At 36.5% G+C, this 21,765-nt stretch overlaps 1 protein-coding gene across 2 annotated transcripts in view; it reads left to right on the top strand.

Annotated features, from left to right (window-relative positions):
- Positions 1 to 21,765, top strand: part of EDA (ectodysplasin A) — a 554,900-nt gene that overhangs the window by 91,098 nt on the left and 442,037 nt on the right. The window lies entirely within an intron of this gene.

Raw genomic sequence — 21,765 nt, forward strand, 5'->3', positions numbered from 1 at the left:
CAGACCCTAGGAACTAGGGTACAGCTGCAATTTAGGATCCGGAACCAACAGGGCACAATAGCAGTTCAGGCTCAGGGGGAATGAGCCTACCAAAAACATTCTGTCAAATTTGGAGAAGGTGCCTACACCACCATATCCCATGGGCACCCTGGGATAGTGAGACATGCCAGTAATCCAGGCTCTGTCAGGCTGAGTACAACAGCAGCAATATGGGCTACTGTTAGAGACTTAAAGCTCCATAAGGCTAGGACAGGTCTTACATGCTCTTATTCTCCTCCACAAATCCTTACTATAGAAGGAACTCAGTAAATATTTATTTATTGAACAATGAGTAATCATACCTCTGCCAATTGCTAAGACAGACACAGGGTCATATTTCCTGATTCCTGCTTTTTGACTATTGTGAAAACCCTTCTGGATAGGTTACATCCATAGGTGCAGATATGCAAACCTGAATTTTATTGTCATAGCATTTAGAACTTAGATGGGGGCACTTAGGTAATGTTATATACCTACCACTTGTTATAATAAAAAATTGTTTAAGGTTACCTTGCCAGAATTTCCCCTATTTTTGTGTGTTTCTCCTTTTTAACTCATTTATCATATATTTGAGTACATGCTGTGTCAGCCCCACAAATAGAGCTAATGGTCTATTTCCTCTATGAAGTAATAGGCAAGGCCTTTTTATGGGAGGAGTAGTGCTGGAGCTGTGGAATAGTGCACTGGAGGTTTTAGGAGAGTGGAGAAAATTTGAAGAAGTTGTGGCAGGAAGTAAATAGATAAACACGGCAAGATTGGTGAGTAGCATTCAAGGCTCTGCTGCAGAAAATGATTTTGATTATATGTATTAAAATAAATCTTCCTATTGTGCGATTTTGCCCCATAACTGGCTACTAGATACAGGTACAGAATAAGTGAATAATAGCAATGATCAGTGGTTGGAATTTGGCTTACAAGCAGTCCCCAGGTTACAAATGACATAGGTTCTGTAGGTTTGTTCATAAATTGAATTGGTATATAAGTTAAAACAGGTACATTTACCTATTACCTGTAATAGCTCCTGTTTGTGAGTGAGAATCACACATAAGTTGGATGTTTGTGAATCAGGGACTTAATGTATATGAGCATAAAAACATCATCATCTTTATCAACAATAACAACATAGTGAAGCAAGAGATTTTGTGGGTTTGGTGTTACAGAAGTGATGCACTATGGAACCTAAGCTAAATAAAGAGAGAAGTAAAGAAAATTCTGACTAATAGGGAAAAAGTAGAGGAGAAGGGATCAGTGAACTGGAGGGCTTGATGAGCTGAAAGGATGATGATAGTGGGAGTAGTTGAACAAGCAACGTGGATATTTGTGGTCAGAGAAATTCATGTTTGAATTAGTGATTTTGAAGATAAAGTAGTAAAGGGTGATGGTAATTTCCAAGGTGTGAGAAGTGGGTGGCTGACATGGAATGGAAAGAAGAAGAGGTCATTAGAAATCAGGAGGTTTCATATGAAAGCCATAAATTAGTTTCAAAGTAGGGCTGAGTACATTGTATACTTTTTCTTCCAAGGGTACATGTGAAACTTAGTAAATGTAGAATATAAATGTCTTAACACAATAACTAAGAAAATGCCAGGAAGGCTATGTTAACCAGTGTGATGAAAATGTGTCAAATGGTCTATTAATCCAGTGTATGGTGCCCCATGATCGCATTAATGTATACAGCTATGATTTAATAATAAAAAAAAAAATCAGAGGGATGCAAGGCTGGTTTAACATACGCAAGTCTATAAACGTTATCCACCATATTAACACAGGCAAAAATAAAGATCACATGATCCTCTCAATAGATGCAGAAAAAGCATTTGATAAAATCCAGCATCCTTTTCTAATTAGAACACTGAAGAGTATAGGCATAGGTGGCACATTTCTAAAACTGATTGAAGCTATCTATGACAAACCCACAGCCAATATTTTACTGAATGGAGTAAAACTGAAAGCTTTTCCTCTTAGAACTGGAACCAGACAAGGTTGTCCTCTGTCACCTTTACTATTCAACGTAGTGCTGGAAGTTCTAGCCAATACAATTAGGCAAGACAAGGAAATAAAGGGAATCCAAATGGGAGCAGAGGAGGTCAAACTCTCCCTCTTTGCTGATGACATGATCTTATACTTAGAGAACCCCAAAGACTCAACCACAAGACTCCTAGAAATCATCAAAAAATACAGTAATGTTTCAGGATATAAAATCAATGTCCTCAAGTCAGTAGCCTTTGTGTACACCAATAACAGTCAAGATGAGAAGCTAATTAAGGACACAACTCCCTTCACCATAGTTTCAAAGAAAATGAAATACCTAGGAGTATACCTAACGAAGGAGGTGAAGGACCTCTGTAAAGAAAACTATGAAATCCTCAGAAAGGAAATAGCAGAGGATATTAACAAATGGAAGAACATACCATGCTCATGGATGGGAAGAATCAACATTGTTAAAATGTCTATACTTCCCAAAGCTATCTACCTATTCAATGCCATTCCTATCAAAATACCAACATCGTACTTTCAAGATTTGGAAAAAATGATTCCACATTTTGTATGGAACCGGAAAAAACCCCGTATAGCTAAGGCAGTTCTCTGTAACAAAAATAAAGCTGGGGGCATCAGCATACCAGATTTTAGTCTGTACTACAAAGCCATAGTGCTCAAGACAGCATGGTACTGGCACAAAAACAGAGACATAGACACTTGGAATCGAATTGAACACCAAGAAATGAAACTAACATCTTACAACCACCTAATCTTTGATAAACCAAACAAGAACATACCTTGGGGGAAAGACTCCCTATTCAATAAATGGTGTTGGGAGAACTGGATGTCTACATGTAAAAGACTGAAACTGGACCCACACCTTTCCCCACTCACAAAAATTGATTCAAGATGGATAAAGGACTTACATTTAAGGCTTGAAACAATAAAAATCCTCCAAGAAAGCATAGGAAAAACACTGGAAGATATTGGCCTGGGGAAAGACTTCATGAAGAAGACTGCCATGGCAATTGCAACAACGAAAAAAATAAACAAATGGGACTTCATTAAACTGAAAAGCTTCTGTACAGCTAAGGAGACAATAACCAAAGCAAAGAGACAACCTACACAATGGGAAAGGATATTTGCATATTTTCAATCAGAGAAAAGCTTGATAACTAGGATCTATAGAGAACTCAAATTAATCCACATGAAAAAAGCCAACAATCCCATATATCAATGGGCAAGAGACATGAATAGAACTTTCTCTAAAGATGACAGACGAATGGCTAACAAACACATGAAGAAATGTTCATCATCTCTATATATTAGAGAAATGCAAATCAAAACAACCCTGAGATACCATCTAACCCCAGTGAGAATGGCCCACATCACAAAATCTCAAAACTGCAGATGCTGGCGTGGATGTGGAGAGAAGGGAACACTTTTACACTGCTGGTGGGACTGCAAACTAGTACAACCTTTCTGGAAGGAAGTATGGAGAAACCTCAAAGCACTCAAGCTAGACCTCCCATTTGATCCTGCAATCCCATTACTGGGCATCTACCCAGAAGGAAAGAAATCCTTTCATCATAAGGACACTTGTACTAGACTGTTTATTGCAGCTCAATTTACATTCGCCAAAATGTGGACACAGCCTAAATGCCCACCAACCCAGGAATGGATTAACAAGCCGTGGTATATGTATACCATGGAATACTATTCAGCCATTAAAATAAAATGGAGGCTTTACATCCTTCGTATTAACCTGGATGGACGTGGAAGACATTATTCTTAGTAAAGCATCACAAGAATGGAGAAGCATGAATCCTATGTACTCAATTTCGATATGAGGACAATTAATGACAATTATGGTTATGGGGGGGGGAACACAAAGAGGGAAGGAGGGAGGGGGTGGGGCCTTGGTGTGTGTCACACTTTATGGGGGCAAGACATGATTGTAAGAGGGACTTTACCTATCAATTGCAATCAGTGTAACCTGGCTCATTGTACCCTCAATGAATCCCCAACAATAAAAAAAAAAAAAAATCTTTAATTCCCAACAAAAAATCAGGAGGTCAAGAAACTGAGAGGTCAGCATATTAGATATACTATACCACACTTTCATTAATTTATCTTCCTTCTATGTGGTAATAAATATATACCCCACACCCAGGCAGTTTTTACGCTATTCATAAAAGTCATTTAGAAGCAGAGTATAGAGATGAACACATTCTATAGTCTGAGGCAATTCATGAGATTTAATAATGTTCAGTAACCATTTCTTCCATGATCAGTTTTACTAATGAAATTCATTGGGTGAATCAAGGATTTTTTCTTAGATGGAGGATAGGATCTTTGTTAGTGTTCATAAGAGACACATTTAAATGTCAGCTCTAGGACAACTATTCTAGGCTATTCAAAGTCTATTCTTTAAGGAAGTTGAGGAGCTCTCAGAATGGATATGTTAAATTAGCTGTTGTAGTAAGAAAAGATGTGTGAATTTTCAATCTCTGCCTCTTTGCTGTCCCCTTTGTCTTTAGGCATGCCCAGGTTTTCTCTTCTAAAACACATTTCCTGAAACCCTGCTCCCCTTTTTAAGCTGCTCTAAAACTATTCTTCCATTCATTCTTATGAATATTTACTTTTCTGTTTGTTTGTTGAAAACAGCTAATTTTTATTGAAAAATGTTGGAGTTAAGAAGAACCAAAGTTATACCATTATTATACAACGTTTAGGGGTGTATTTTTCTCTGTATACATACATACATATTTTCCACCATAGTTTGAGTAACAAACTGCTAAGTCTTAAGCAGGTTGAAGGCCTGTTTTTGTTTTTGTTTTTAATTGAGACAGTCTTACTTTGTTGCCCTTGGTAGAGTACCTTGGCGTTAAAGCTCACAACCTCAAACTCTTGGGTTCAAGGGATTCTCTTGCCTCAGCCTCCTTAGTAGCTGGGACTACAGGTGCCTGCCACAACGCTGGCTATTTTTTTTTTTTTTTTTTAGCTGGCTTGGGCTAGTTTCGAACCCACCAGCCCCAGTGTATGTGGTCGGTGCCCTAACCACTGACTTATGGGTATCCAACCAGAAGGCCTGTTTTATTTGCCACTGTATACATAGTACTACAGGTGTGCCTATCACCTTAGTAACAGCTCTATAATTAAATGTCAAATGAACAAATGACATATATTTTAACTTTGTATTTTTATTTTTTTCTATTTAACATATTAAGCATTTCCTTTATTTATATTCTTTATAATAGTTAAAAGTATTTTATTGTTTTAATATATCATAAATTACTAAACTATTTTCTTGTAGTTGGTAATTTCAATCAAGTTGCATTTTTTATTATAACCAACAACCTTGCAATATCTATCCTCCTACATTCATGTATGTATTACTCTTATTCTTTTGTTGAACCATTTTGTAAGGTAAATTCCAAAGAGTAGGATTACTAGACAAGAGTAAGCATTTTCATTCTGTGGAGCCTATTGAAAGAATTGTATACCTTTTGCCTTCATGGCTTGACTCCTTCTTAAGTGCCTTGGAATTTGGTTTCTACCTCTACCACTATAATGAAACACTTCTCTAAAGAGTCACCAATGGGCTGGGCATGGTGGCTCATACCTATAATTCTGTCACTCTGGGAGGCTGAGGCAGGAAGATCATTTGTACCAGGAATTCCGGGGCAGTCTGAGAAAGAGTAAGATCCTGTCTCTACAAAAAATAGAAAAACTAGCCAGCATTGTAGTGTACACTTATAGTCCCAGCTACTTGGGAGGCTGAGGCAGGAGGATCACTTTAACCTAGGTGTTTAAGATTATAGTTAGCTTTGATATTGCCACAGCTGTAGTGAAAGAGTGAGACTCTGTCTCAAAAAAAAAAAAAAAAAAGTGATGGCTTCCTATTTGCCAAATCAACCTGCTTGCTCTAAATTTTAAGAATGCTCTTGACTTCTATTGCAACATTCAGTACTCATTTATCATGCCCTTCTTGAAACTCCTCTCTTGGCTCATGACATGTCATTATTTTGCTTCTCTTTTTACCTCTCTGACTGATATTCTTCCTTCAACTCCCTATATATAGCCTTTCCCAAGATTCTGCCTGTCCTTTCCAACACTATTATCTCTGTGTTAATAACCCCAAATCACTATCTTTAGCCCTGACTTCCTTCTTAAGCTCCAAACTTACATTGCTTTATTTCCCATTGGTGTTTCATCTTACATATTTGTCAGTCTGAAAATGAATTAATTTCTACTTTCCAAATTAGTTCCCCTAACTATTCTGTTTCTGATAATGCTATTGCCATTTCTGGAGTTTGGGCACCATTAAGACAGTTTGATCTTTTTTCCTTCTTTGCTCCATGTATTCTGCCAGTTGCCTTGTTATATAAATTTTAATTTTTACCTGTTCCTTGTTTTTTGAAATTATTCTTCATTCATTCGTTCAACAAATATTTGTTGAAAAACTGCCATGTGCCAGGTACTATTTATGGCCCTGAGGATACAGAATATCCTCAGTGAATATAAGAGGCAATAATTCTGGCCTTCATGGAGCTGTATTCTAGTGTCTCCACTAGAATACATAGAATGTCAGATGATAAAAAGTTATATGTAGAAAAATTGGAGAAATTGGATAAGGAAGGTGAGAACAGGGTGTATATATGTGCCTAATTTTAAATGAGATAGTATGGGGAAGTTAGCAGTGAAGATAATATTTGAGCAAAGATTTGAAGACAGTCAGGAAAGACCCAGGCAGATATGGAGGGGATAAGAGAGTATTCCAAGCAGAAGAACCAGTGAGCGTTAAAGACACTGATATGAGGGAGAACATCAGTGTTTCAGAAACAGCAACATGGCCAGTGTGACTAAAGCAGGGTAAGTGAAAAGTAGAGTAGTAGAAGGTGAGATGAGAGAGGTGAATAGAGAGACCACATCACTTGGGGTTTTATAGATCATTGGAAGGACTTTGGTTTTGTGTTATGAGTGAAATGAGAAGCCAATGGAGAGTTGTGAGAAAAGGAGTGGACTGATTCAACATATTTTATTAGTAAGATAACTCTAGCTGCTGTGTTGAGACTAGACTGTACCAGGTAGAAGTGAAGAGTAAGTATGAAAGCTATTGCAGTAAGCCAGGTGAGAGCTGATGATGACTTAGACCATGGAGGGGTGAAAGTGGTGAAAGGTCGTTGGAGTCTGGATTTACTATTGATTGAATGTGATATTTGAGAAGAAAAAGAGGAGTCGAGTTGTCGTAAGTATTTCAAATTGTATATAAAACCAGCACATTGTACCCCATAAATGCATTAATGTACACAGCTATGATTTAATAATAATAAAAAAAAATTAAAAAAGAGTCAAGGATGACTTTGAGGTTTTGGCCTGAACTGGAAGAATAGTTTTCAATTACTCGTGTGTGTGTGTGTGTGTGTGTGTGTGTGTGGTGGGGGGTATGGCGGGGCGTGCATCTTAACTGCTTTTAATCTGGGCCGTGTCAGTAGTTTTGATAAATGTTCAGTGAAGAACCTCACCTCTTCTCCCAGCCTTTCTCATCACTCCAATTTATCCTTTATAAACTGAGGCACTAATCATATGTCCTCTCCGAAGTCTTCAGTGGTTTCCTACTGCACTTAATTCAGTATGTGTAAGGCTCTTCTTGCATTCAAGGCTCTCAATTATACAAACCCATCCTATTTCTTTTTTCCTTTTTTTTTTTTTTCTTTTCAGTTTTTTGGCCAGGGCTGGTTTGAACTTGCCACCTCCAGCATATGAACTTGCCACCTCCACCTACTCCTTTGAGCCACAGGCACTGCCCCAAACCCATCCTATTTCTTTGGCTGTATTATTTGCTGCTGTTGCTTATATATTTCAAATAAAGTAGCTTGTTTTCCTTCCATTTAGCTCTTGTCAACATCTGCCTTGTTATAAATAATGCTTATTTGAAATTGCATAATAGTTAAGAACACTGACTCCTGTGGGACACCCCAGGTTTGAATCATGGTTCCATTTGTCATTGTGCCTTTGTTAACAATTTAGTTAACCTCTGTATCTTTGTTGTCTATCTGTAAAATGTGGATAATAGTAATCTACTTCATAGAGGTGTTGTAAGGATTAAATGACTTTATATGTAAAGCACTTAAACAGTGCCTCACTTATATTAAGTGTTCTAATGTGTTAACTGTTATTATTATTGTTTATTGTCTCTCTCCCTACTTTACTATCAGGTCCATGAGTGCAGGGATTTTTGTCTGTTTTGTTCACTGCTCTATTCTCAGTGCCTTACAACAGTAACTTTCATATAATAGTAAGAAATGCTCAGTAAATATTTGTGGAATGAATGCTTACAATTTTCTCAGTGTGAGATGCACACTACTACTGTTTCTTCCCTCTACTGTCTCTCTTAAGCACCTGTCCAATTATAAGTCTAATCATGAATGCTACTTATTCTATGACATACTTTGTGATTTTCTAATCCTTCTCCCCAAACTGTGTTTAATCTCTCATTTCTTTGAACTACCATAATATCTTGTTTATGCTTTTCTTATATCTCTTACATTTCTTTGCCTTTCATCTTAGTCATTTGTGTCTAATTTTGCTTAGCAGATGTTAAGCTCTTAAAGCACTGATTGTGTCTTACTCATTTTTATATCCCTTGTGGTGCTGTTATAATTCCTTGAACACGATACATGCTCAGTAAACATTTGCTGATTGAATTGAATTGAATTTGTTCCCCTATCTATATACTTGGTGAATTTTCAGATTTCTAAGTTACGCTTCCAAAATATTAAATCTCTATGAAATTTATTTCATAGGTATCCTAAATGTTCAAGCTTAGAAAGACTATATTATTTTATCTGAACTTGCAGAAGAAATAAATTTGTTTTAACCAAATCTTGTTTCAACTGCCTTTGGACTTGGTACCAGATTATAAAATTTATCTGAGTATATGATTGTAAATGGGAAGGTTTATCAAATGTGGTAATATGCAGCTGGAATTCAGTGGGCTAGTAACCTCACCTAAGAACTCATATGAAGAAAAAAGGCTTTATGCATGTAAACTGGGTCACAAAATCAATGTACTTGGCAGGGTAAGCTCCTCAAATTCTTACTCATAATTTATTTGCTCATCATTATGCTTGAATTATGATTATCAGATTTCCTAGCCAACAGCGTGGAGAGGCAATTTAGAAATGTTAAAAAGACTAATAGAAGATAGGAGGGAGAGACATCTGACTTTAAGGAAAGAGACAGAAACACAAAAAACAAACAAACAAACAAAAAAACATGCCAAGGATGCACAACAGTCCTTGGGATGAGACTGTTAGCCCTATATTGATTGCTTAAATAGGCCTGAGGGCATCAATGTGTTTTAACATAGCTCGGTAATTGATATTCTTTATAATAACTCAAATTCAGGCTCAGTGCCTATAGCTCAGCAGCTAGGGTGCTAGCCACATACACCAGGGCTGGTGGGTTCCAACCCAGCCTGGGCCTGCCAAACAACAATGGCAACTACGACAAAAAAATAGCTGAGCCTTATGATAGGTGCCTGTAGTCCCAGCTACCTAGGAGGCTGAAGCAAGTGAATCGCTTAAGCCCAACAGTTTGAGGTTGCTGTGATCTGTGACGTCACAGCACTCTACTGAGGGCGACATAATGAGACTCTGTCTCAAAAAAAAAATTCATAAAAAATTATAAAATTGTGATCATCCACCATATTATACTTATAAGGATTAGCAAGGAGTATTAAGTGTTTAGCTTTCCGTCCAAAAGATTAAATTAAAAATGATTTTGCATACAAAGTAGTAAACCCTTAACTAGCTGAAAAACTTGACTTAACTTATTTCTGAGTAAAATCAAAATTTTCCTGCATTCTATAAATATACTCTTTTCTGTTCAGGTCACTTCAACTAGAATTGAAATACAATGGTGAGGCAACATGAGGTAGTAAATACATAAAAATGAATTGTTTGTTCACACTACATTTATAACAGGAAATATGATTATAGAACAGATGTTCACTGATTGAAATGCTGTATGCTCAATCATGTTAGTGTTTATTTGATAAGGAATGCCATTTGTTTAGATTTGCTCATTTATTCAGTAACTGTGGCCAGGAATTTTATTAGATGCTATATAGCTGTATATCTCTGCCCACCAGAATGCTGAGAGAATCTTAGAGATTGAAAGAAATTGGATAAGAAATTGGAGCTTTTTAGCTTTGGGAATGAAGATGGGAAGATTTTATTTTTGAAGGTTTTCCATTTTAAATGTCTTTTATAAATTTTACTTATATGTGAGTATCAGAACATGGAAGTGACTAATAATCTTGCAGTATTCATTACTTGTTTAACTTTATTCTGAAAACTTTTATCTTCCTAAAAGTTTTTCAATGACTACCCAGGGAGAAAGAGAACCAAGAAAATTTCCTGCAATGGAACAATTTATAACTGATATGTTTCTGAATAATGCAAAAAACTAAAATTTAATTTTAAAAGTACTGTAATACTAAATAGCTCTTGTATTTAAAATAAATTATTCAACTAATTTTTGTTCTCCCTTGGAGCTGGTTAGAAAATATCTTTTGCGTTATAGTGAGATTATAGCAAATGATTTCTTGGGGATATTTATTCAGATGTTTTATTGTATTAGCTGATAATAGCTGGGCCTTTATGATATAGAAGCTAGTATAATAAATGCTTAAATGAATACATTTAGGAACTAGAGGATTTGGAAGAATCATTTTAAAACTTGGACTAGGACATTTAGGACCAGCATCTTGGGTCATTTTGCAACATCTTGTATAATTCACATTATATATGAAATAGATTTTAAAAATTAAGAACTTAAACAAAATATTTTAGAAAGAACTTTAAGATGAATAGGTTTCAAGTACCCCTGACATTCACATATTTCATGTCTATTTTACCTCATGATAAAGGAAGAAGAGGATTTGTAATTGTTGCCAGTGCAGATCAAGAGTTGTTAACTTCTATAAGCTTCACTCTAAATTGAATTCTGTTCTGAAAGATGCGGTACTGTGTATAAAGTAGTATGTTATGCAGCAATGCAAGTTTCTTATAATCTTTATAGTTTTTTTAATTACTAATTTATTTAAAAATAATAATAATCCTAGTGTATGTTAACATAAATAGCATTCTAATAAGCAGTAACTGTAATTTCTGTTGCTTTATCAAGAACATTCTTAAGCGAAATGGCATTTCTTTCTCTGTAAGTACATGATGGTAAATGATATAATGGTGACAGGTATGGTTTACCTTTATTTATGCCAAATTGCCAGCAATTTTCCCCATCACTATTTTTTATTGAATAATAGATTTATTAAGATACAATTAAGGTACCATATGTTTCACTCATTTAAAGTGTCAAGTTCATTGTTTTTTAGTATATACACAGAGTTGTGTAACCATCATCACAATTAATTTTAGAACCACAAAAAGAAAACTTATACCCGTAAGTAGTCACTATTCATTTCCCCTTAACCCTCCCTTCTTCCAGCCCCTAAGAAGCTTTGATCTACTTTCTGTTTCCATAGATTTGACTATTCTGGATATTTCATTTAAATGGAATCATACATTGTGTAATCTTTTATGATTGGCTTTCACGGGGCATATTTTCTTTTTATTATTATTATTAAATCATAGCTGTGTAAATTAATGCAATCATAGGGTACAATGTGCTGGTTTTATATACAATTTGAAATATTTTCATCAAACTGGTTAACATAGCCTTTACAACATTTTCTTAGAGTTTGTGTTAAGACATTTATGTTCTATACTTAGTAAATTTCATATGTACCCTTGTGAGACACACTGTAGGTGTGGTCCCACCAATTACCCTCCCTCCACCCCCACCTCCCTCCCTCTCCCCTTTCCCCATATTCTTGGGCTATAATTGGGTTATAGCTTTCATGTGAAAGCTATAAATTGGTTTCATTGTAGGGCTGAGTACATTGGATACTTTTTCTTCCATGGGCATAATATTTTCAAGGTACATTCATATTGCAGATAAATTGGCATTTCATTCTTTTTATGGTTGAATGATATTCTGTTATACGAATATACTACATTTTATTTATCCATTCATTAGTGAATAGACATCTGGGTTGTTTCCATTTTTTTGGTTATTATGAATAGTGCTGTTATCAACATTTGTGTACATATTTTTGTGTGGACATTTGTTTTCAGTTTTCTTGAGTATATGGCTAAGAGTGGAATTGCAGGCTAATATGGTATATATTGAACTTTATGAGGAACTTCCAGACTATTTTCCAAAGTGGCTGCACCTTATTACATTCACACAGGCAATGTATGAAGGTTCCACTTACTCCATATCCTTGCCAACATTTGGTATTGTCTGTCTTTTTAATTATATCCATCATAGTGAATTTTAAGTGGTATTTCAATTGTGGTTTTGATTTGTACTTCCCTAAAGACTAATGATGTTGAACATCTTTTCTTGTACTAATTGGCTATTTATATATCTCCTTTGGAGAAGTTTCTATTCAAATTCTTGCCTATTTTTCAGTTCAGTTATTTATCTCTCTTTTTTCCCTGAGTTCTAAGAGTTCTTTTTATATTCTGGGTACAAGTCTCTTATCCAGATATTTGACTTACAAATATCGTCTCCATTTCTGTGTGTTCTTTCTTTCTTCTTTTTTTTTTTTTTCACTTTCTTGACAGTGTCCTTTGCAGTATACAAGTTCTTAATGTGCAATTTATCTATTTTTTTCTTTCGTTGCTTCTACTTTTGGTATCATTTTGAAGAAACTGTTGTCTAATTCAAGGTCACAAGAACTTACTCCAATGTTTTTTCTTAAGAGTTGTATGATTTTGGGGCGGTGCCTGTGGCTTAGTCGGTAGGGCGCCGGCCCCATATACCGAGGGTGGCGGGTTCAAACCCTGCCCTGGCTGAACTGCAACCAAAAAAAATAGCTGGGCGTTGTGGCGGGCACCTGTAGTCCAGCTACTTGGGAGGATGAGGCAAGAGAATCACTTAAGCCTGGGAGTTGGAGGTTGCTGTGAGCTGTGTAATGCCATGGCACTCTACCGAGGGCCATAAAGTGAGACTCTGTCTCTACCAAAAAAAAAAAAAAAATTTCAAAAGAGTTGTATGATTTTAGCCCTTACGTTTAGGTCTGTGATTTATTTTTTACTTTATTTTATTTTTTTATTTTGGCAAGGCTTTATTGACAACCTGTACTGGGGGATATGTTAACAGAGTCAGTATATAAAGATGAGCCATAAAAATGTAAGTATAAAACAGAGTGTCTTGGGTTTGCTTAAAGACTAGCTTCCTGAATAAGACATTTTATTCTTATTCCTATATGCCTAGATTTGATTGGTTAATTTATAAGCACTGATATTTTCCACATTTATTGTCCAAATCTTATTTAGTTAGACTAGCTTATAGACCATTGACTTTGAATGGAATTGTGAAGCTAATTTTTTTCTGAAGCCTAGATCATAAAAGGCTTTCTTTCCAACCAAAACTAAATGTTGAGTTAAACGAAAATGGCCTAACCTGGAAACCAATAGCATATTTCTTCCTCAACATCGCACTCTTTCTCTGGGAGAAAGGAAGGGTACATTATGGGGAAAGACTGCAAGAGTCAGATTAGCTAACCTATGACAGAACTAAATGATACCGCTACTGGAAAAAGAAATTGCAGAATAAAGAGATAACGAGTTTTCACTGGAATTTAGATACTGTTATTTGTCTTTGGATGATTCAGGAAAGATTTTTAAGGATAAATCTTGAAGTACAGGAGGGAAGTAGTAAGGATTGAACTTCTTTTCACCATACTTTAAATCAGGGGTGTTAAACCCACAGCCTGTGGGCTACATGTGGCCCAGGATGGCTCTGAATGCTGCCCAACACAAAATCATAAACTTACTTAAAGCATTATGAGATCTTTTGGTGGAGCTTGATTGTGTGGTTATTGATTATGAACTTTATAGTCAACAATGTCATGTCACAATGTCACATAAAATAAATATATGTACACTCTTGTTATTTGTATGCATACATCGCTGCAGTTTTACAGTGGTGTATGGCTTCTAGTATGTTATCTTCCAAGCACAGACAGTTGAATTGACATCAGCAGATGTTATATGTACTCATGGTGACATGGTGAGGTAGTGATTATCACTGATATTTCAATTTACCATGGCAACGTTAGGCATTTAATGTTATTTAGAACTCAGGTAAGCATTCTTGATTTGATTATTAAGGGTACTTCCACCCTATAGGGGTGCCTCGCACATAGCCTGCTATACTCCACTGTTGGTCCTCCTCCTCACCCTGCATTAATAGCTGAGATGCGGAAGGGCCCAACTGTTGCTTTCTGTTTCCCTGTCAGTTAATTTTCATAATAAAAGTATGTATAATCTAGTACTAATATATTTTCTTTTTATTTTACTTTATTTACTTTTTTTCATTAAATCATAGCTGTGTACATTAATGAGATCATGGGGCACCATGCACTGGTTTTATAGACTGTTTGACACATTTTCATCACATTGGTTAACATACCCTTCCTGGCATTTTCTTAGTTATTGTGCTAAGACATTTACATTCTACATTTACTAAGTTTCACATACACCCTTGTAAGATGCACCGCAGGTGCAATCCTACCAATCACCCTCCCTCCGCCCACCTCCTCCCTCCCTCCCCTCCCTTTCCCCCTTCCCCCTATTCTTGGGTTATAACTGGGTTATAGCTTTCATCTGAAAGCCATAAATTAGTTTCATAGTAGGGCTGAGTACATTGGATACTTTTTCTTCCATTCTTGAGATACTTTACTAAGAAGAATATGTTCCAGCTCCATCCATGTAAACATGAAAGAGGTAAAGTCTCCATCTTTCTTTAAGGCTGCATAATATTCCATGGTGTACATATACCACAATTTATTAATCTATTCGTGGATTGATGGGCACTTGGGCTTTTTCCATGACTTAGCAATTATGAATTGGGCTGCAATAAACATTCTGGTACAAATATCTTTGTTATGATGTGATTTTTGGTCTTCTGGGTATATACCTAGTAGAGGAATTATAGGATTGAATGGCAGATCTATTTTTACATCTCTAAGTGTTCTCCAAACATCTTTCCAAAAGGAATATATTCATTTGCATTCCCACCAGCAGTGTAAAAGTGTTCCCTTTTCTCCACATCTATGCCAACATCTCTGGTCTTCGGATTTTGTGATATAGCCTAATCTTACTGGAGTTAGATGATATCTCAAAGTAGTTTTGATTTGCATTTCTCTGATGATTAAAGATGATGAGCATTTTTCATATGTCTGTGGGCCGTGTGCCTGTCTTCTTCAGAGAAGTTTCTCTTCAAGTCCCTTGCCCAGCCTGTGATGGGATCACTTGTTCTTTTCTTGCTTATACATTTGAGTTCTCTGTGGATTCTGGTTATTAAACCTTTGTCGGAGACATAACCTGCAAATATCTTCTCCCCTTCTGAGGGATGTTTGTTTGCTTTACTTACTGTGTTCTTGGCTGTGCAGAAGCTTTTTAGTTTGATCAGGTCCCAGTAGTGTATTTTTGAAGCTGCTTCAAATGCCCATCTCAGCATGGCTTCTACAACATCTCAGACGAAAACAGAACCTAATAAGAGAAAAATTACAAAAGAAGGAAGATTGTTCAATTACAAGTGGATGGGTTACTACTTTTTCACTGAGGCAAATAGTAAGGCACCCCGCTTAATTTGTAGAGAATTTATGCAAGTTTTCAAAGATTATAAATTGAAAAGGCATTATATGCAAAAACATGCTGCCAAATTTGATGCATATGAAGGTGTGTGTTGTAAAGACAAAATAGAACTGAAAAAAGTCTTCTCAAAAAAACTATTTAAAAAGTTACAACTTAGATTGCATTGCAAAAACTAGTTCTGCGGTGGCACATTTAACACTAAAAGGATCAAAACCATTTATTCATGGTGAGCTCTTAAGCAATGTATGGAAAGCATGGCAGATATAATTTGCCCTGAAGCAAAGGGGGGATTTTTCTAGAATCAGTTTGTCTCACCAGACTATAGCCAAGAGGATTGAAGAAACTGGAAAATCTATTTCAAGAAGTTTGGAGAGTAAAGGGGCTTCTAGCTTTAAATTTTATGCTTTGGCTATGGATGATAGTCCTAATACTATGAATATGGCTTAACTTGCCATTTTTATTAGAGGTATCAATGATGAATATGTCACTGAAGAAATGGCTGCTTTTGTACTATTAAAAGACACAATTAAGTTGAGAGATTTGTATGAAACAGTAAAAAATATGTTAAAACAATTTTCTCTGTTCATCATTAACATATCTGGAATACTTACTAATGGTGCCCTAGTGATTATAGATAAAAGAGAGGGACTTGTAAAATTAATAGAAGATGATGCATTTGCTGCCCAAAATTCATGTTTAGTGAAGTATCATTGCATAGTACATCAAGAAAACTTAAAAGTTTAAAAATGGATAATGTCATACAAATTGTCATCAAGACTGTGAATTTCATAAGGCCATCACCAATTCTAGGAATTACTTAAAAGTATTGATGCTGACTATGGTGACATCATTTGCTTTTTGGAAGTAAGATGGCTAAGTCAAGGCCAAATGTTGAAAAGATTTTATGATTTTTGACATGTTATCAAGTTATTTATGACATTAAAAACCAACTTTATGCCAGCACTTGATGGTAACAACTGGCTTACAGATTTAGCATATTTAGTGGATAACCACTCATTTAAAGGAGTTAAACATGTTTTTAATGTGAAAACCAACTTATCAAGACAATGTATCAAACCATAACAACAAACTGAAATTATGGGAAACTCAAATTAAAGCAAACAATTTTATTTATTTTGATTCATTGGCTAAACACAGTTCTGTGAATAGTGAAAAATATGCAGGCTTGCTTTTCAATTTAATACTAGAATTCGAAAACAGATTTCAAGATTTCTCAGAAAGTAATCAATATATTGGTGCATTTGCAACTCCATTTTCAGTCAACATAAATGTTACCTACCAATTTTTTTTTTTTTTTGAGACAGAGTTTCACTATGTTGCCCTGGGTAGAGTGCCATGGCGTCACAGCTCACAGCAACCTCCAACTCTTGGGTTTAAGCAATTCTCTTGCCTTAGCCTCCCAAGTAGCTGGGACTATAGGCACATGCCACAACACCGGGATATTTTTTGGTTGCAGTTGTCATTGTTGTTATTTTTTTTAGCAGGCCCAGGCCGGGCTCGAACCCGCCAGCTTTGGTGTATGTGGCCAGTGCCCTACTCACTGAGTCACGGGTGCTGAGCCATTACCTACCAATTTTCAGATAGAATGCATAGAACTGACATTCAACTTAAAGAAAAATTAAATCATGTCTCTCTTTATTGGACTTTTATATGTCTTATCTTCCTGGAGACAAATATCTCTCACTTCATAATCATGCCTTATTCATAATCATCACTTTTTGGCCTGCTGCATAATTGGGATTATTATGTGAGGACTTTTATTGCTTACCTATGGTGGATATCATGAAAATTACGCACGGACCTCTTTTTTGTTCATCAGCTTTTGTTAGTGTTTGTGTATTTAATGTGTGGCCCCAAGATATGTCTTATTTCAGTGTGGCCCAGAGAAGCCAAAATTTTGATACCTCTGCTTTATTTTATTTTATTATTTTGTTTTTTTTTGGTTTTATTTTTTAAAAATTTTTTTAATTTTTATTAAATCATAGCTGTGTACATTAATATGATCATGGGGCACCATACACTTGGTTCATAGATCGTTTGACACATTTTCATCACACTAGTTAACATAGCTTTCATAGCATTTTCTTAGTTATTTTGCTAAGACCTTTACATTCCACATTTACTAGGATTCACATATACCCTTGTAAGATGCACCGCAGGTGTAATCCCATTAATCTCCCTCCCTCCACCTCCCTTCCCCCTCCCTCCGCTCCCTTTCCCCCTTCTCCCTATTCTTAGGTTGTAACTGGGTTTAGCTTTCATGTGAAGGTCCTACATTAGATGATGTCAGAATTAATTTGTTACATTAATGTGTTAAGATGTAAATGTGTTATAGTATAGAGAAGGACCATTATTTACAAATATTTAAGGTAATTTTGATTTGTAAAACCTCAGTCCCCTAGACTCAATTTCCTTATCTATAAAATGAAGATAATAAGAGTACATAGAGTGCTCCTAATTTCCTAGTCATCCTATATGGCAAGCTTTAAACTCTTACAGTGCTTTAAAGTACTCTTAAGACGTCATGCATTGATTGGTGTAAATTTTGGTTATTTGTATATATGTTTTGTGTTCCCTACTAGATTGTAATCTTGAGATCAGGGGCTAGCTGAGTTTTCATCTTTTGGCGTTTGTAATTCCTAGTCTAGTGTTCATATATTTAATATACATAAATATTTATTGTAATAATTTGAATGACCTTATATAAATTATAATTTCATTTCATCTTTTTCTGACAGCTGTGGGAATTTACTCAGTCATATAGAGCAGCTTGAATGAGAAATAAATAGAAAAAAGGAAAGAAGAGAACAAAATGAGTATGCTTGACATACGAGTAGAGCTAAATTAGGAAACACACAAGAAATTAAAATTATGTGAATGGGTTAAAATTTAAACAGAAGGCTACGCATGGTGGCTCAGGCCTGTAATCTCAGCACTCTGGGAGGCCGAGGTGGGCAGATTGCTTGAGCTAACGATTTTCAGACCAGCCTGAACAAGAGTGAGACACTGTCTCTAAAAAAGTAACTGGACGTTGTGGCTGGTGTCTGTAGTCTCAGCTACTTGGGAGGTTGACGTATGAGAAGTGCTTGAGCCCAAGAATTTGAGGTTGCTGTGAACTATGATGCCACATCACTCTATCATCTCAGCTACTTGGGAGGTTGAGGTATGAGAAGTGCTTGAGCCCAAGAATTTGAGGTTGCTGTGAACTATGATGCCACATCACTCTATCAAGGGCAATAATGTGAGACTCTTGTCTCAAAAAAAATAATAAAATTTAAGCAGAAAAGCATCAATGAGTATTTACATAAGTCTGAGGGAGAGGGCTCAGTGGCATTACTCTTAGAGATAAGTGAAAAAGTGGCTTGATTAGGGATGGTAACAGTGTTACCAGAGTAACACTGAGTGTTACTCAGAGTGGAGCAAAATTAAAAGAGATGAGGCAGTGAGAAATCAATAATCAGTGTGAGAAAGCCTTCAAGTCATAGTTTAAAAAAAATATCTACAGGTTAATTAGCAATAGTTCTCCAGTGCTCTGAATATGGAAGAAATTGTAAGGAAAGCATGGTGGTTAAGCACATTTCCTTTGGACTCAAACAGCCTAGCTTTGCCACATGTAGCTATTTGAACTTAGCAAAATTACTTAATTTTTTAGTTTCCCCTTCTGGAAAATGAGTTTTCTACTATCTATCACAGGATTGTTACAAAGATCAGGTGAGGAAATGTGTCTGTGTGATGGTACTACATATGAGCACTCGAAAAGCATTGTTGTTGTTGGTTACGGTGGGGAAGTGAAAAGATGTAATAGGGTGGGAAGGTATGATCAGAGGTGCTGTGTCAGAGAGCTGGGTTACATGGAAGGGAATGAAGTATGACTGGGAGCAATTAGGCAGAAATATATTTTTACTGATGTTAGTGTATGTATAGCACTTAATTCAGAAAGTATTTTCAGGACAGTAAGTCATTTTGTCCACACCTCAACTCATTTAAACCACCCTCTGGACAGCTGATTGATTTTGGCATGTTTTTTGCAAGAGCTGTCATTTAGTCAGGATGGTTAAGCAGGCAGAGAAAGCAGAGTGGTGATTGCTAACCCCGTCACTCTCCCCTACCCCTGCCCGACCTCCCCATCTACTTAATCCCTTTGATTGGAAGAGGGTTGACCTTAGTGAAAATTATTACTAGAGTATGTAACAAACATATTCACCTTTTCTCTTCCTCCCATTTTTGTCACTTACACAAAACCTTTTGAGCAGTACTTAAATAAATGGAGCAATGCTTCAGGGTTTATGTGTAGAGTATATAATCTTTGGGGTTTAGATTAAAAACTTCAATGAAACCACAAGAAAGTAATTGAGAGCATAATTGAACATGTAGAACAAATTTGTTAAATCTGTTTTGGGAAAACAATAACTGGTTCTTAAGTAATAAATCAGCCTCAGGTTTACTCTTCCATAATCAGGGTGGAAATAAAGGGAAGAATGCACATGTTTGTGAAGGCATCTGAGGATACAAGCCCTACCTCTAATATGGCTGATTTCAATGGGGAATAGAGGAACCTCTTCCTAAGCCTGTCTAGAAAAATTGAGAAGTTTGTCATTAACTCTACCACGATACAGATGTCACTTCAAACAATCAATTTGCTTTATCTTGTATATATTGTGGTAGACAGCAATGTTTTAAACTGTCACAAAACAAGTAATTTCAGTATGAGATTAAAGTGTAACATATACTATATAGAAAGGTATAGTTTCTATTAAGTATTGATCCTTAAGACAAAGATAGGCAGATATATGTCTATTTCACATAAAATTCTTTTTTTTTTTTTGAGACAGAACCTCAAGCTGTCACCCTAGGTATGGTGCTATGGCATCATAGCTCACAGCAACCTCCAACTCCTGGGCTCAAGTGATTCTCCTGCCTCCGCCTCCCAAGTAGCTGGGACTACAGGCGCCCACCACAGCGCCCGGCTATTTTTTGGTTGCAGCTGTCATTGTTGTTTGGCAGGCCCAGGCTGGATTAGAACCCACCAGCTCAGGTGTATGTGGCTGGCGCCTTAGCCGTTTGAGCCACAGGCGCTAAGCCTTCATATAAAATTCTCATTTGAAAATATTGATTTTCCTCCCTCTCTCTAAAGCAGAAAGTAGAAGTATCACGGTACCTCTGGATTGGAATGGACATAAAGGTCATCCATCTCAAGTCTTCCTCATCTCTTTTGTGAATCACCTTTACAATAGCACTACCGAATTGGCATCAGCCTAGCTTTGAAAGGTGTCAGTAATGGAGAACTTACCTTCACTGGACATAGCTAATGTCACTTATGGATCAATCTAGTTGTACTAAAGTTTTTCTTATTTACAACTGCAGTCAGAAACTCTCTTTCATGTGATAGTCATTCATATGGGAGACAGCTCACTCTGTTTCCCTGAGTTGTCGCCAATCTCCCACCCCAGGCTAAACATATTCTTTCTACTATTCCTTTGTTACTTTGTTGCACTTTTCACACTGTATTGTAGTTGTGATTTTTTTTTTTTTTGGTAGAGACAGAGTCTCACTGTACCGCCCTCAGGTAGAGTGCCGTGGCGTCACACGGCTCACAGCAACCTCTAACTCTCAGGCTTACGCAATTCTTCTGCCTCAGTCTCCCGAGCAGCTGGGACTACAGGCGCCCGCCACAACACCCGGCTATTTTTTTTTGTTGTTGCAGTTTGGCCGGGGCCGGGTTTGAACCCGCCACCCTCGGCATATGGGGCCGGCTCCCTACTCACTGAGCCACAGGCGCCGCTCTGTAGTCGTGATTTTTTAGCTATATTTTTATATGTCCTCTGAATTGCAAGCCCCTTGAAAGCACTAACCACATCTTTGAATGTGTCTGCAAAAAACATGGTATTAAATCTCTTAATTATCTAGGCTACTCTTATTTGGATGTTCACTAGCTTATCCTTCATTAAACAAATATTTCCTGAATGGCTTCTTGGTGTTAGACACT

This window comes from Nycticebus coucang, chromosome X, assembly GCF_027406575.1.
Source record: "Nycticebus coucang isolate mNycCou1 chromosome X, mNycCou1.pri, whole genome shotgun sequence".
NCBI classification, from domain to species: domain Eukaryota; kingdom Metazoa; phylum Chordata; class Mammalia; order Primates; family Lorisidae; genus Nycticebus; species Nycticebus coucang.